Here is a 15,371-nt window from a genome sequence, read left to right as displayed (position 1 = left end):
ACCAGGGGACACTAAAGAGTGACGCACACAGCTGGGAGACCAGGGGACACTAAAGAGTGGCACACACAGCTGGGAGACCAGGGGACACTAAAGAGTGACGCACACAGCTGCAGACCAGGGGACACTAAAGAGTGACGCACACAGCTGGAGACCAGGGGACACTAAAGAGTGACGCACACAGCTGGGAGACCAGGGGACACTAAAGAGTGACGCACACAGCTGGGAGACCAGGGGACACTAAAGAGTGACGCACACAGCTGGGAGACCAGGGGACACTAAAGAGTGACGCACACACCTGGGAGACCAGGGGACACTAAAGAGTGACGCACACAGCTGGAGACCAGGGGACACTAAAGAGTGACGCACACAGCTCGGAGACCAGGGGACACTAAAGAGTGACGCACACAGCTGGGAGACCAGGGGACACTAAAGAGTGACGCACACAGCTGGGAGACCAGGGGACACTAAAGAGTGACGCACACAGCTGGGAGACCAGGGGACACTAAAGAGTGACGCACACAGCTGGGAGACCAGGGGACACTAAAGAGTGACGCACACACCTGGGAGACCAGGGGACACTAAAGAGTGACGCACACAGCTGGGACGGAGCGCTTGGTGACGCTCAGGATTGTAAAGATGGTGAATGTGTTTGTGTTGTTGCCTTGCTCGAGTTGTCCAGCTCCAAATACGATTGACACGCATGAGAGGAGTGGGAAATCAATTCAGCAGCAAGGTTAGCGCATGTTTTAATGCAGCGTCTTCTAACAAGCACAGTGCTGACATTCCCACACACTTTACTTGCAGATAACATTTTGCAAAGAAGTCCACACAACAAGTTTCAAGCAACACAAAATATGATAATCCTTCCTTTGCTTTAGATTTGATCTCGAACGTGAACTGAAGCTGTCGTCTCTGAACACAGTCAGGGGAAAGAAAGAAAAAGCATCACTTCCTGCTGGGCGTATCGAAAGGACAAAATCAAAGAGACTGTCTGCAGAACTCAAACCTATGAAACCCATTCATGACACTGAACTGACTTTAATCCTTGTGGCTTACTGTGATGTCCTTAAAGACGGGAACAAATATAAATATATAATTTTCCAGGTAAATCTTTTAACCAACTTCTGTCCTGATTATAATTTCCAAATATGTATGTATTGTATTTGCATTTTAACCCAAGATGTCACATTGTTGACATCATGCCTGCTGTTTTTTGATATACATGACATGTCACTTGTTAGACACTTTTATCCAAAGCGACTCACATACTCAATACTGTGGACAATCCCCACAGGAGCACTTGAGGCGAAGTGTCTCAGGGACACAACGACATGCTGACTGCAGAGGGACTCGAACTTGCTACCCCCTGATTTGAAGTCCAGCACACTACCCACCAGGGGCGGACTGGCCATCGGGACATTACATTATTACATTACATTGGACGAATCCCGATGGGCCGGTACTGAAGTGGGCCGGTCGGATATGCCCCCCCCCCACCCCGTCAACAATTTACTAGCGGTATTTACTTCGGTCGGTCGAGAGTCCCGGGCTGATTTGTAGTCCCAGTCCGCCCCTGCTATCCACTGAGCCACAGCCTCCCATATCCATATACTGAATGATCAGAGCTTATTTCTAGCTTGATATCTGTCTCAATGATTACATCGATTTTGATGCATTTATATTTTTTGCGTGCATGAAACTAGGAAAATAGCATGTATTTGTATCATGAAAAAAAATGTCTCAAACACGGGACAAATTATTAAAAAGTTTAAGTTTGAACCCAGGAGTCTGTCTGTTACGTGCCGCAGTTGGAGTGAGTGTGTGTGTGTGTGTGTGTGTGTGTGTTTCTCTCTCTCTCCCTGATTGTCTCCAGGTGCAGCCTCTCCCCCAGGTGCTCCCAATCCCCAATCAGGGCCTCCTTAAAGGACCTGAGGAAGGCTGCAGTGGCCTCTCTCTCCTTCTCCTCTGGCTGCATGTGTCTCTGTCTCTGTGTGAGGCCTGTGTTTTATCAATTGTTAGGAGTTGTGTTCCTGTATACATTGGTACATTAGTTTACTGCGCAAACTCGCTGGTGAGCCCGTGTTCTTTTTGTCCATTAAAAGACCCGCTCGTGGCTTCAGAGATCAGTTTCCTCTCTTTTTTTCTGGTCATTTCTGTGTTTTGTTACTCCCCTCCGTACCCCTAGATTTGGAGGGAACGTAACACTGTCTATAAAGCTTGGTTCAACAGAAAGCAGGATGTAACACTGTAATGGGATGGATGTGTTTGTGAATGTCTTGAATTCTCAGTTAATTATAGACTAAATGAATAAATAAAAACTCATAAGCTTAACCACCATGAACACTGTCAAAAACTATCAATTTAAATCCCCAAAAGGTCCCCCCTCGAGCGGCACGCGGGTTGAAGACGGGAGAATATTTGATTTTCTGGAGAATAATGAGTGTTGGAATGTGTCCTATTTCAGAATACTTAAAGCAGTGTCGTTGTGCAAGTAGAGGATTCCTGCAGCAATCATATTTAGTTTTCTTTGAAGAAGTTCCTCCTGAGTAATTCAGCTCATATTTCTGAGTGCATTGATCCGTGCTCTTCGCCCTCCTGCAGCCTCGAGTCCTTCAGTCTCTGCTCAGCGTGACATGAAAGAGAAACCTCGACCCTCCAAACGATAATTGTCAAACACTCTGCTTCCCCTACCCGCTGCTTCTTAGTCATCTTAGATTGCTACTGGCTACCGGATCTTCAAGAGTTGAGATAAAAGGTATTTTTATTCATGGATCAAACTTCTTTCTTCATGTGCATTATCAAAGCTCCTTGGTCCTCTTCTTCCTCCTTTGCTTCAAGTTAGCACATGTCTTTTCTGCTTTAAAAGCCTGTTGGAATAACGAGTTGAAATAAAGAGAGCTGTGACAGATGGTCACAGCTCTCGTTATTTCTTCCAGCTCCTTGTTGCATTTCACCGTGGTGATGTAGTGTCCATCGTCACTCCAATGTCACTCTCCAAACTGTTGTTTCCTTTACTCTTCCAGACTCAACATGCACTTATACTCAGTGAGCATTATTTGGACTCATCTTCAAACTCTAGGCTTTTAACGAACACATGCCTGGCTCTCTGATAAACCGACATTTCTTCATTAAAGTCCGTGATTAATTGTTAATTAGTTTCATTTAGCTTCGCCTTGCGCTCCTCAGAGTCGCTTCGGTGTGACTCAAAGCTTTATTTGTATTTTAATTACAGGATCGATTCTCAGCGTGTTGATTAAGATGTTGAATTGGAGGGGCTTTATTTTTTACTCCCCTCAGAGGTAGAGCCACGTTCGTTTCTGCACACATGGGCTGCGTTACCAAACGTTTATTTCTATTTCTATAATCCATCTGCCCTTACAAAGTATCTAATGCTGTGTGTTATGCAGTATGGTGCCGGGCCCTAGAATAGAAGAGTTGCGGAAGTCCAAAAGGCTTGATCGTCACGTGGTTCATGGAGACTCAGATTGTTCACGGAAGTTCGTGGCGGGCCGTTTGAATGCATTAATAACAGGAGATAGAAATGCGATTTATGGTAATTAGTGGTCAATAAAGGTTTTGATTTGCAATATTTATACAACATATCGATATGTGTGTGTAGTTACATCAATATGTTTTTTTTTTAAAAAGTAAAATGCGCCAATATTTGAGGATTAAGATAAAAATAAGAAGTACTTTATTGATACCAATCGGGGAAATGTTTACGCTGCAGCAGCAAAAGACAAGGCATTGAACATTAGACAGTTAAAAGACTAGAATTAAACAATCCAAAATCTAAACATCTCAAATAGAAATAAAATAGCATTAAAAAAGTAGAAAATATACATATAGTGAACAGCTATCTTACCTGTTAACGTATGTTAGGCTAACGTTGCCTTGGTTACAGAGCCTGTTGCTGTTGTTTATTGCTTTGAATACTTGTATGGGAGTCAGGAGCACCACTTCCTAATGTTTATTGATATATTTAGAGGGAGGGAAGGAAGGTTTCAAAATTCAGATCAGAAGAGTTTCTACCATTTCTTTAATTCATATACCACTGGTGAATTTACAAACTGAGGTTCTTAACAAGTGTCTAAATGAAACGACTAAATGTCATCACACCCAACATGAGCCTCCTTTAGCTTAGCGGTGGTGACGTGAAGTCATGTGACCGTGCTGTAGTTCCTTTATAGCCCAACATTAGCCACCTTTAGCTTAGCGGTGGTGATGTGAAGTCATGTGACCGTGATGTAGTTCCTTTATAGCCCAACATGAGCCTCCTTTAGCTTAGCGGTGGTGACGTGAAGTCATGTGACCGTGCTGTAGTTCCTTTATAGCCCAACATGAGCCTCCTTTAGCTTAGCGGTGGTGACGTGAAGTCATGTGACCGTGCTGTAGTTCCTTTATAGCCCAACATTAGCCACCTTTAGCTTAGCGGTGGTGATGTGAAGTCATGTGACCGTGATGTAGTTCCTTTATAGCCCAACATTAGCCTCCTTTAGCTTAGCGGTGGTGACGTGAAGTCATGTGACCGTGCTGTAGTTCCTTTATAGCCCAACATGAGCCTCCTTTAGCTTAGCGGTGGTGACGTGAAGTCATGTGACCGTGCTGTAGTTCCTTTATAGCCCAACATGAGCCTCCTTTAGCTTAGCGGTGGTGACGTGAAGTCATGTGACCGTGCTGTAGTTCCTTTATAGCCCAACATGAGCCTCCTTTAGCTTAGCGGTGGTGACGTGAAGTCATGTGACCGTGCTGTAGTTCCTTTATAGCCCAACATGAGCCTCCTTTAGCTTAGCGGTGGTGACGTGAAGTCATGTGACCGTGCTGTAGTTCCTTTATAGCCCAACATTAGCCGCCTTTAGCTTAGCGGTGGTGACATGAAGTCATGTGACCGTGCTGTAGTTCCTTTATAGCCCAACATTAGCCTCCTTTAGCTTAGCGGTGGTGACGTGAAGTCATGTGACCGTGATGTAGTTCCTTTATAGCCCAACATTAGCTTTTTACTTCAGAAATCTTAAAGTGGTGTTAATATATGGAGTTTATCCTGAAAATAAAAATAATAGTCCCCACGATCAAAATAAGAACCCCTTTGCATTTGTATTTAAAGTGATTACACATTTGAGATTGACTTGACAGTTGGAGGTCTCTGGTTGGGAAAGAAGGATTCTATCTACTGTTTCTATCTAACAGTGTTTCCTCCAGATTCCCCGGAGCAGAGCGGGCTGTTGAGCAGCTCGTGTCGATGGAGATTTAATCTGACGCCTCTCTGCCTGTTTACAGCTGACAGCAACAACCAGTTTGAATATGCTCCATATCGCTTCTCCCACACACTTTCTGCTTTTTGTCCTGAAGAAATGCATCTGGCGCTGTGTTTTTATCACATGAATGTCTTTCTGGTTTTAGGTCAGTGATGTGTGAAATGTAGAGCCGTGGTTGAAGGAATTTTCTCGAAATGACTTTAAGCTGTTCCTTGTCAAGGCCTTATTACAACAAAGAAACTTAAGCTGACATGTAGATTTGTACTTTAACAAAGGAAAGCTCATTTAAATAAACTTTTTATTTTTATTTCTAAGTAAACTAAAGTTACTTGTTCTGCAGAAAACTGTCTCCAGTGACGTAATCATTCTGTATTGCTGCAGATTGGAAAATGTTTTCCACACATTTAGCTTCAAATGCAAAAATGATATCTCTGGCTAAACCTGATCACAAAACCATAACCCAGAACAATGTGCACAATTATAATTCTATATATTCAATCCAATGCCAGTATGTGTCTATAGTATATTTCTATATATCCCTGTAGCCTCGTGAGACTGTATATTTTATTGAATTTATTCAATATTTTGTTATATTGTGTATTATTTAGATACTCTAGTCTAGGGATATACGTCCTTTCTATTCTGACTTTGAAAATGCTTGCTGCTAATGTTATTTTATTTTTTGTAATCTTTTTTAAAAATGTAACCTGTGTGATGAATGACAACTCTGCTGCTGTGTCAAAATAATTTCCCAAATCGGGGCTAAATAAAGTATCTACCTACTATTGTTTTTGAACTATGGAGAAAGTACTCAAATATTTTTGCTTAGGTTAAAGTAGAAATACTATGGTCTAGTAAAAGTGAAAGGCCTGAATTCATAATTTTACGTAAAAATAACAGACCAGCTAAATGTGCCTAAAGTATCAAAAGTCAAAGTGATTTTTGTGCAGAATGGGATTATTCACAGCGTAATGTTATTGTCGAATATTGTATTATTCTGTTTCTATCAATAAATACATTTCATGATATTTGAATGTTGTAGTTAGTCAATGCAGAGCAAACATTAGAATAAGAAACAGTGTCTATTAGTAAAACAGTACTGCACCGTCAGCATATCATGTGTTGTTAGAAAATGTATTTCCCCTGTAATGTAATGGAGTATATGAGGAAATACTCAAGTATAGTACAAGTATCTCAGTTACTTTCCATCGCTTAGGAGCCACATTTATCTTTTGACTCTTTTGCACCACGCTGATGGATTTTTAAACCTCCTCATATCAAAGTCTAATTATTATTCATTACCCTTATATCTCTGCCACTCTGGAGAATATGTAAATGTATGAATACAAATTCAATGCCAAAAACAACAGGTGCACTCTCAGATAGGCTGCTTTATGATTTGGCCGCGTCATTAAAGGGGCTTCATTCTGCTAATGTTCAGGATTCATATCAGTGTCTCTACTTTAAAGAGTCCTCTCCTGCTGATGTTCAGGTGTATATCAGTATGTAGTGTCTCTGCTTTAAAGAGTCCTCTCCTGCTGATGATCAGGTGTATATCAGTATGTAGTGTCTCTACTTTAAAGAGTCCTCTCCTGCTGATATTCAGGTGTATATCAGTATGTAGCGTCTCTACTTTAAAGAGTCCTCTCCTGCTGATGTTCAGGTGTATATCAGTATGTAGTGTCTCTACTTTAAAGAGTCCTCTCCTGCTGATGTTCAGGTGTATATCAGTATGTAGTGTCTCTACTTTAAAGAGTCCTCTCCTGCTGATGTTCAGGTGTATATCAGTATGTAGTGTCTCTACTTTAAAGAGTCCTCTCCTGCTGATGTTCAGGTGTATATCAGTATGTAGTGTCTCTACTTTAAAGAGTCCTCTCCTGCTGATGTTCAGGTGTATATCAGTATGTAGTGTCTCTACTTTAAAGAGTCCTCTCCTGCTGATGTTCAGGTGTATATCAGTATGTAGCGTCTCTACTTTAAAGAGTCCTCTCCTGCTGATGTTCAGGTGTATATCAGTATGTAGTGTCTCTACTTTAAAGAGTCCTCTCCTACTGATGTTCAGGTGTAGATCAGTATGTAGTGTCTCTACTTTAAAGAGTCCTCTCCTGCTGATGTTCAGGTGTATATCAGTATGTAGCGTCTCTACTTTAAAGAGTCCTCTCCTGCTGATGTTCAGGTGTATATCAGTATGTAGTGTCTCTACTTTAAAGAGTCCTCTCCTACTGATGTTCAGGTGTAGATCAGTATGTAGTGTCTCTACTTTAAAGAGTCCTCTCCTGCTGATGTTCAGGTGTATATCAGTATGTAGTGTCTCTACTTTAAAAAGTCCTCTCCTACTGATGTTCAGGTGTAGATCAGTATGTAGTGTCTCTAATTTAAAGAGTCCTCTCCTGCTGATGTTCAGGTGTATATCAGTATGTAGTGTCTCTACTTTAAAGAGTCCTCTCCTGCTGATGTTCAGGTGTATATCAGTATGTAGTGTCTCTACTTTAAAGAGTCCTCTCCTGCTGATGTTCAGCTGTATATCAGTATGTAGAGTCTCTACTTTAAAGAGTCCTCTCCTGCTGATGTTCAGCTGTATATCAGTATGTAGTGTCTCTACTTTAAAGAGTCCTCTCCTGCTGATGTTCAGCTGTATATCAGTATGTAGTGTCTCTACTTTAAAGAGTCCTCTCCTGCTGATGTTCAGCTGTATATCAGTATGTAGTGTCTCTACTTTAAAGAGTCCTCTCCTGCTGATATTCAGGTGTATATCAGTATGTAGCGTCTCTACTTTAAAGAGTCCTCTCCTGCTGATGTTCAGGTGTATATCAGTATGTAGTGTCTCTACTTTAAAGAGTCCTCTCCTACTGATGTTCAGGTGTAGATCAGTATGTAGTGTCTCTACTTTAAAGAGTCCTCTCCTGCTGATGTTCAGGTGTATATCAGTATGTAGTGTCTCTACTTTAAAAAGTCCTCTCCTACTGATGTTCAGGTGTAGATCAGTATGTAGTGTCTCTAATTTAAAGAGTCCTCTCCTGCTGATGTTCAGGTGTATATCAGTATGTAGTGTCTCTACTTTAAAGAGTCCTCTCCTGCTGATGTTCAGGTGTATATCAGTATGTAGTGTCTCTACTTTAAAGAGTCCTCTCCTGCTGATGTTCAGCTGTATATCAGTATGTAGAGTCTCTACTTTAAAGAGTCCTCTCCTGCTGATGTTCAGGTGTATATCAGTATGTAGTGTCTCTACTTTAAAGAGTCCTCTCCTGCTGATGTTCAGGTGTATATCAGTATGTAGTGTCTCTACTTTAAAGAGTCCTCTCCTGCTGATGTTCAGCTGTATATCAGTATGTAGAGTCTCTACTTTAAAGAGTCCTCTCCTGCTGATGTTCAGGTGTATATCAGTATGTAGTGTCTCTACTTTAAAGAGTCCTCTCCTGCTGATGTTCAGCTGTATATCAGTATGTAGTGTCTCTACTTTAAAGAGTCCTCTCCTGCTGATGTTCAGCTGTATATCAGTATGTAGAGTCTCTACTTTAAAGAGTCCTCTCCTGCTGATGTGCAGGTGTATATCAGTATGTAGTGTCTCTACTTTAAAGAGTCCTCTCCTGCTGATGTTCAGGTGTATATCAGTATGTAGTTTCTCTACTTTAAAGAGTCCTCTCCTGCTGATGTTTAGGTGTATATCAGTATGTAGTGTCTCTACTTTAAAGAGTCCTCTCCTGCTGATGTTCAGGTGTATATCAGTATGTAGTGTCTCTACTTTAAAGAGTCCTCTCCTGCTGATGTTCAGGTGTATATCAGTATGTAGTGTCTCTACTTTAAAGAGTCCTCTCCTGCTGATGTTCAGGTGTAGATCAGTATGTAGTGTCTCTACTTTAAAGAGTCCTCTCCTGCTGATGTTCAGGTGTATATCAGTATGTAGTGTCTCTACTTTAAAGAGTCCTCTCCTGCTGATGTTCAGGTGTATATCAGTATGTAGTGTCTCTACTTTAAAGAGTCCTCTCCTGCTGATGTTCAGGTGTAGATCAGTATGTAGTGTCTCTACTTTAAAGAGTCCTCTCCTGCTGATGTTCAGGTGTAGATCAGTATGTAGTGTCTCTACTTTAAAGAGTCCTCTCCTGCTGATGTTCAGGTGTATATCAGTATGTAGTGTCTCTACAAAGGAGTTCAATGGAGGGAACACAGAGATTTTAGCCTTTGTAGACCATGTACTAAAATCTATCGGACCCACTAAAGGAAAACCGAACGGGGCCTCTTTGATGAACATGCAGCACTTTGAAGTCTGACTGTTTTCCTCCGCCAGCACCCCCAGTCTCCTAGAAATTAAGATTTCCATGAAACCTGAAATGCATTCTGAATTATGCAACTAGAACCAGAATATAATCAATGTGAAGTATCTAAAAACACGGTCCACTTGTGTAATGACGACAGGAAGAAGGTAAATCATGAATAGTTATTAAGTGTGTCCTCCTTTTTTGAAATGTGAAATCAAAACTGACCGGATCCAATTTTTTATAGGTAACAAAATATGAGAACATTGGTTCAGACTCTCCGGTTAAAAGAGGTCCAAAAAAAATCAAACGACAAACAAGAAAAGTACTCGGAGAATCCAACAGGGCCCAAAAGACCTCTTAGTGTGAACAAAAAGGAATAAGAAACGTGTCTTTTCCAAGTAATTCGGATCTACGTTGAACTGTAATGAGCATTTTTCCTCGGCCAATGCTTCACCTTTCCATCAAGTTTCAAAAATGTTTATCCCACTGGCAAACGGAAGTAATGAGGTGATGATTAAAACTATATTTATAACATTTGCATAAGGATTAGAGATCTGTAAACTGGCAGAAGTAAATGACCGAGAGCCGAATATAACGGATTCATACAAGAATCCAACCACAGCAATGTACTATTTCACGAATACTAAAAGGAATTCCCCACATGCTTTTATGTCAGGCTGGTTGGTGTTTTGAGCAGCCTGTGGATATCTATAATTACCTGCATTCAGCTGTTTGTACACTTGCGTGGAAGTGTCTGAATAAATACAAAGCGTGAAATGGTGAGTGTCAGGGAAACTGCAGAATCAAAGGCATGGAGGAAAGCTGCACCTTATCGAACTAATTATGGTGACGTGTGCGTGGGCTTAACCCACCAAATCCTCGCTTGGCTATCAGGTGAGGGTGCAATTAAAATCTCTGCCTTTGTATGAATATGACAGACCTTAAGAACACGAAGCATGAGAAAGGATTTGTTTTGTCACACTTCGTTTCTGACACGGAACAATAATAAAGGGTTAGAAAGAAACACAAAATGTCTCCAAACCTTTTCAACTCATTCTTTAATGTACGAACCAATATTTATCAGTCTGTTGAAAGGGCTCATTTTCAGGTGTTCAGTATGCAGTGTCTCTACTTTAAAGAGTCCTCTCCTGCTGATGTTCAGGTGTATATCAGTATGTAGTGTCTCTACTTTAAAGAGTCCTCTCCTGCTGATGTTCAGGTGTATATCAGTATGTAGTGTCTCTACTTTAAAGAGTCCTCTCCTGCTGATGTTCAGGTGTATATCAGTATGTAGTGTCTCTACTTTAAAGAGTCCTCTCCTGCTGATGTTCAGGTGTCTATCAGTATGTAGTGTCTCTACTTTAAAGAGTCCTCTCCTGCTGATGTTCAGGTGTATATCAGTATGTAGTGTCTCTACTTTAAAGAGTCCTCTCCTGCTGATGTTCAGGTGTATATCAGTATGTAGTGTCTGTACTTTAAAGAGTCCTCTCCTGCTGATGTTCAGGTGTATATCAGTATGTACTGTCTCTACGTTAAAGAGTCATCTCCTGCTGATGTTCAGGTGTATATCAGTATGTAGTGTCTCTACTTTAAAGAGTCCTCTCATGCTGATGTTCAGGTGTATATCAGTATGTAGTGTCTCTACTTTAAAGAGTCCTCTCCTGCTGATGTTCAGGTGTATATCAGTATGTAGTGTCTCTACTTTAAAGAGTCCTCTCCTGCTGATGTTCAGATGTATGTCAGTATGTAGTGTCTCTACTTTAAAGAGTCCTCTCCTGCTGACGTTCAGGTGTATATCAGTATGTAGTGTCTCTACTTTAAAGAGTCCTCTCCTGCTGATGTGTAGGGCTGTGTCTAGCCCCCAGGAAGTGCTCCGGACTCTCAGGGAAATATTCGTAGTGGCCAAACGACGGTACTACAACTTCCGTATCCAGTTCTCATTATTTTCACTGGACTCTCAACTTCCGTTACGTAGCCAAGATGGCGGTCGTTGAGTGTGGAAGTGTACTCATCATACTCAAAATAGCAAATGTAGATACAGAAGTAAACGAGACACAGCATAATGTTTTATAGGCAATATAGTGGGCTACACATACCAAGTACAGGATGCTACTTCTCCAGAGTCCTTTATATATCAGCCAGAGACAGAAACACTGGTACGATGGCTGTACTCTAAACTAATAGAAGACAGGGAACACGGAGAAAGTGTCCTTCGTCACAATCTTCAGTTTCTTCCCCAAAGAAAGTAAAACCTCCATAAAAAGCTCATTTTCCCACGTCGGCTTCTTTGCACAGCAGTGTCAGACAATAGTGAGCGCTGTGTCTTTATCCAGTTCATGCTCTTATGTTCATCAAAGCACCTGAGTGTCTCAGCACCGGAGGCAGGAGGGCGCTGACTCATCAGGATGGAGGAGAAAGAGAAACCTGGAACAGTGTGTGAGGCGTTCAGGGTGCAGGCTGGTCGACACACAGGAAAATACAGCGAGCGGATAACTAAAGCAGGTTTAATCAGATGTGAGCTGAGCCAACGGGCAGGGCGTTCAGGGAACATGAGCCGGGGTGGAGAGCAAGATTATTTTCTTACCTTTTTCTGAAGGCCTTTTATCACCTGTACATAAAACATGTTCAGTATGAAAAACGAATTCATTAAAGTCTACTGAGAAAGAGCCAGGTCAATTATAGGTCCCTAATGTTTCATAAAACCCTGCCTTCCATAAATGATGTTGATGTACATTAAACTGGCAATCGCAGCTTTTGTTTTTAACGCACATTACTTTCCTGCTTTTGAGTTTTGAGTTCAACAAAAATGTCAAAATAGTTACTAAATCTAAATTAGATCAAGAAATGGAGCTGAATGATGCTCATCTGAGTTTTTGTTTTCGTTAAACAATTAAAATCTACCTGACGACTTTATTTTAAATAGCTCAAAGGTAACGTTAGCTAACATGACAGCAGGAGCCAGAATGCCCTTCAGCCTGAATTGAATATTTATAATATTATTATTTGTTTATATCACTTTTACTTGTAGCTATTTGTCGAGAACTTCCGGCAACGGTCCCATGGGTGTGATTTGTATATTAAGGTCACCTGTTGCATGCTGGGGATGACAGAGGGTGAGCTAGCTCTGATTCTTTTTCTGTTGTTTCATTTTGTTTATTAAACATCATACATCTCAACTTCAGTTTGGACTTTCTTCTTGAAAACTCTTCGAAGACTAAAGCCAAATATTGCTTCTTCAATTTAAAGAGCCTGTGACACGAGTTTCCCCCATCATCCAAACCCATACATTTGACTAAATATTGTCCCCTTGAAAACCGTTACTGAACTGATTTTGGATATTTGTACTTTGATAACCATTAATCTGCCTTTCAATGTTGACCATTTCCTGGATCTTCTCGGGGATTCTTCAAGTCCCGCCAAATTATGTGTGACGTCATTGTGGGCACAGCGCTCCAGCTGCACCGTTCAGGATCCCAGCATCTGCATGTAAACGCACGATGGCGCACACAGCAGCAAGCTCAGACAGCGATGACAGTTTAATTTTGAACGTGTGTGAGAGCTCATATGAGGCTGAAGGATCGGTTTTTGTTGTATCTGTTAGAAGTTTAGGAATTAGGTTCGTCAATATGGGCGATCATACGGTCATGTAGCCAGTGGTGGACTGGGACTACAAATCATCCCGGGACTCTCGATCGGCCCACTTCGGTACCGCTCGTAAATTTTCAACGGGGGGAGTGGGGGATGTGCTAGTGACTTATCCGACCGGCCCACTTAGGTACCGGCCCATCGGGATTCGTCCCGATGGCCAGTCCGCCACTGCACCCAGCCCAGCCCACGTAAACTGTCAACGGGGGGAGCCTCGCTGCGGGGAAACGGTGGACCTAGTATCCCGATCGGAGTGGGAATTAATAATAATCCGTGCATTTTATCCCTTAATTTCCCCAACATTGTGGTAAAAAAAAACACACGTTTAATCCATGTTGGTGTACTACAACTACAAAAAGCATCGGTTTGCTTTCTCATCAGGAAATGCAGACCGGCTCAAACAAACGATTTTTAAATCATCATCCTCACGATCATTTAATGTATCATATTTTCACCGAATTGACATGAAAGCACTAATAAATGTAGTTTCATCCACTTGAGTTTACAAAAATAATCGATTTGTTTTTATATCACATCCGACGAGAGGAAATTCAGCAGCTCTCATTACCGATTTGTAATCCTAATTTAATCATCATCTTCACCACGATCATTTATGTTTATGTTCGCCGAATTGACATGAAAGCACTGACAAATATGAATATACTGTAGTCAACTTCATTAAAACATTATTAACGTGCCTAAACTCAGTAATTCACCATTTCTACGCATGACAACACACTTTGTCCGTGTTTGGCTCTCTCGCCGCACAGTGAAGCGTTCCCTCATTGACGTCACTTCCGGCTTCCCCCAAAACTTCATAATGAGTCGAAGGAATTTCCCCGCGATGTTCGAAATTATTGATATTTATCGGAACGGTATCGCACCTTCTTTCTTAAACTGACGGTTCGAAATTACTAGTAGCCCAATATCTTATTGCACAACAGCTGTTGGGAGGCTGTCACAGGCTCTTTAAAAAGGGTTTGATTTTAAGGTGTGTGTTAAAAGTTACTTTAACACATGAACAAAATACCACAAAAAACTTCAATTTGTATCCTTTTAACATGAGGCCTAATGTAAATCCACAACTCAACACATATAGGATGTGTCAACATTTGAAGGAGGAAATGTTGCAGCATTAAACCTTTAGAAATAAAAGACACTAAAATGCAAATGTCTTTTATCAGTTACTTACTGAAAGCATTTCGTGAACAGTGTAATGCAGGGGTGTCAAACTCAAGACCTCATTTTCTGTGGCCCGCAAGAGCTTCCAAAGAATATAAAACGTTTATTATACGGTTACATGAAGCTTTACAGAAGCACATTTACCATAAACTACATGTCCCACAATGCATCTCGTTTTGTGACATGCACACTGAAGAGATTTGCAATTATTTGTCCTAGACTTCTGCTTTCAGACGTAGTTACTTATGAAGTCTTTACCCTATCAGTAATAATCCAATGCAGAGGTAATAATGTAATATAATACATGATTTAATATATATTATATATGTATATTTATATAGTCTTAAAGTTACAACCGGCCCTTTGAGTGCAACCAAAATGCGAATGTGGTCCGCGATTAAATTTAGTTTGACACCCCTGCTGTAACGGAAACACAAAATCTCCCACGGACACTCTCAGGAGAACTGATGTTGCCTCTCAATTCAGGGCAGGATTAATCCACAGCAGGAAATAGAGAAAGACTCACACTGGAGCACGAACCAATGAAACCAGAACAGGCAAACAGGAACCAGCAAACACACGGGCTGGAGTCGAGCGTTCAATGGCGAGGAACTCTCGGAGCACCCGAGTTGTGTGCATTCGGGGAAAGGCGGACAAGGCCTCCACTTTCGACGGGAGGGGGGCGGCTCCGTCTTTGTTGATGAGATGTCCGAGGAAGTGGATGGAGGACAACCCGAACTGACACTTCGCCGGGTTGATGATCAGGCCCTGTTGGTGGAGCCTCGTGAAAAGGTCTCGGAGATGTGCCTGGTGCTCTTCTTCAGAGCAGCTGGCGACGAGGATGTCGTCTGAATAGACGAAGATGAATGGCATGTCTCTGAGCGCCGAATCCATTAGCCGCTGAAAGGACTGAGCTGCATTTTTAAGTCCAAATGGCATATGCAAGAATTCAAACAGCCCGAACGGCGTAACCACCGCTGTTTTGGGGACGTCTGAGGGGTGCACCGGAACCTGGTGGTAGCCACCAGGTACA

The sequence above is a fragment of the Notothenia rossii genome (genome assembly GCF_949606895.1).
Source record: "Notothenia rossii genome assembly, chromosome: 7".
NCBI lineage: Eukaryota > Metazoa > Chordata > Actinopteri > Perciformes > Nototheniidae > Notothenia > Notothenia rossii.
Note: the sequence above shows the minus strand (reverse complement) of the source record.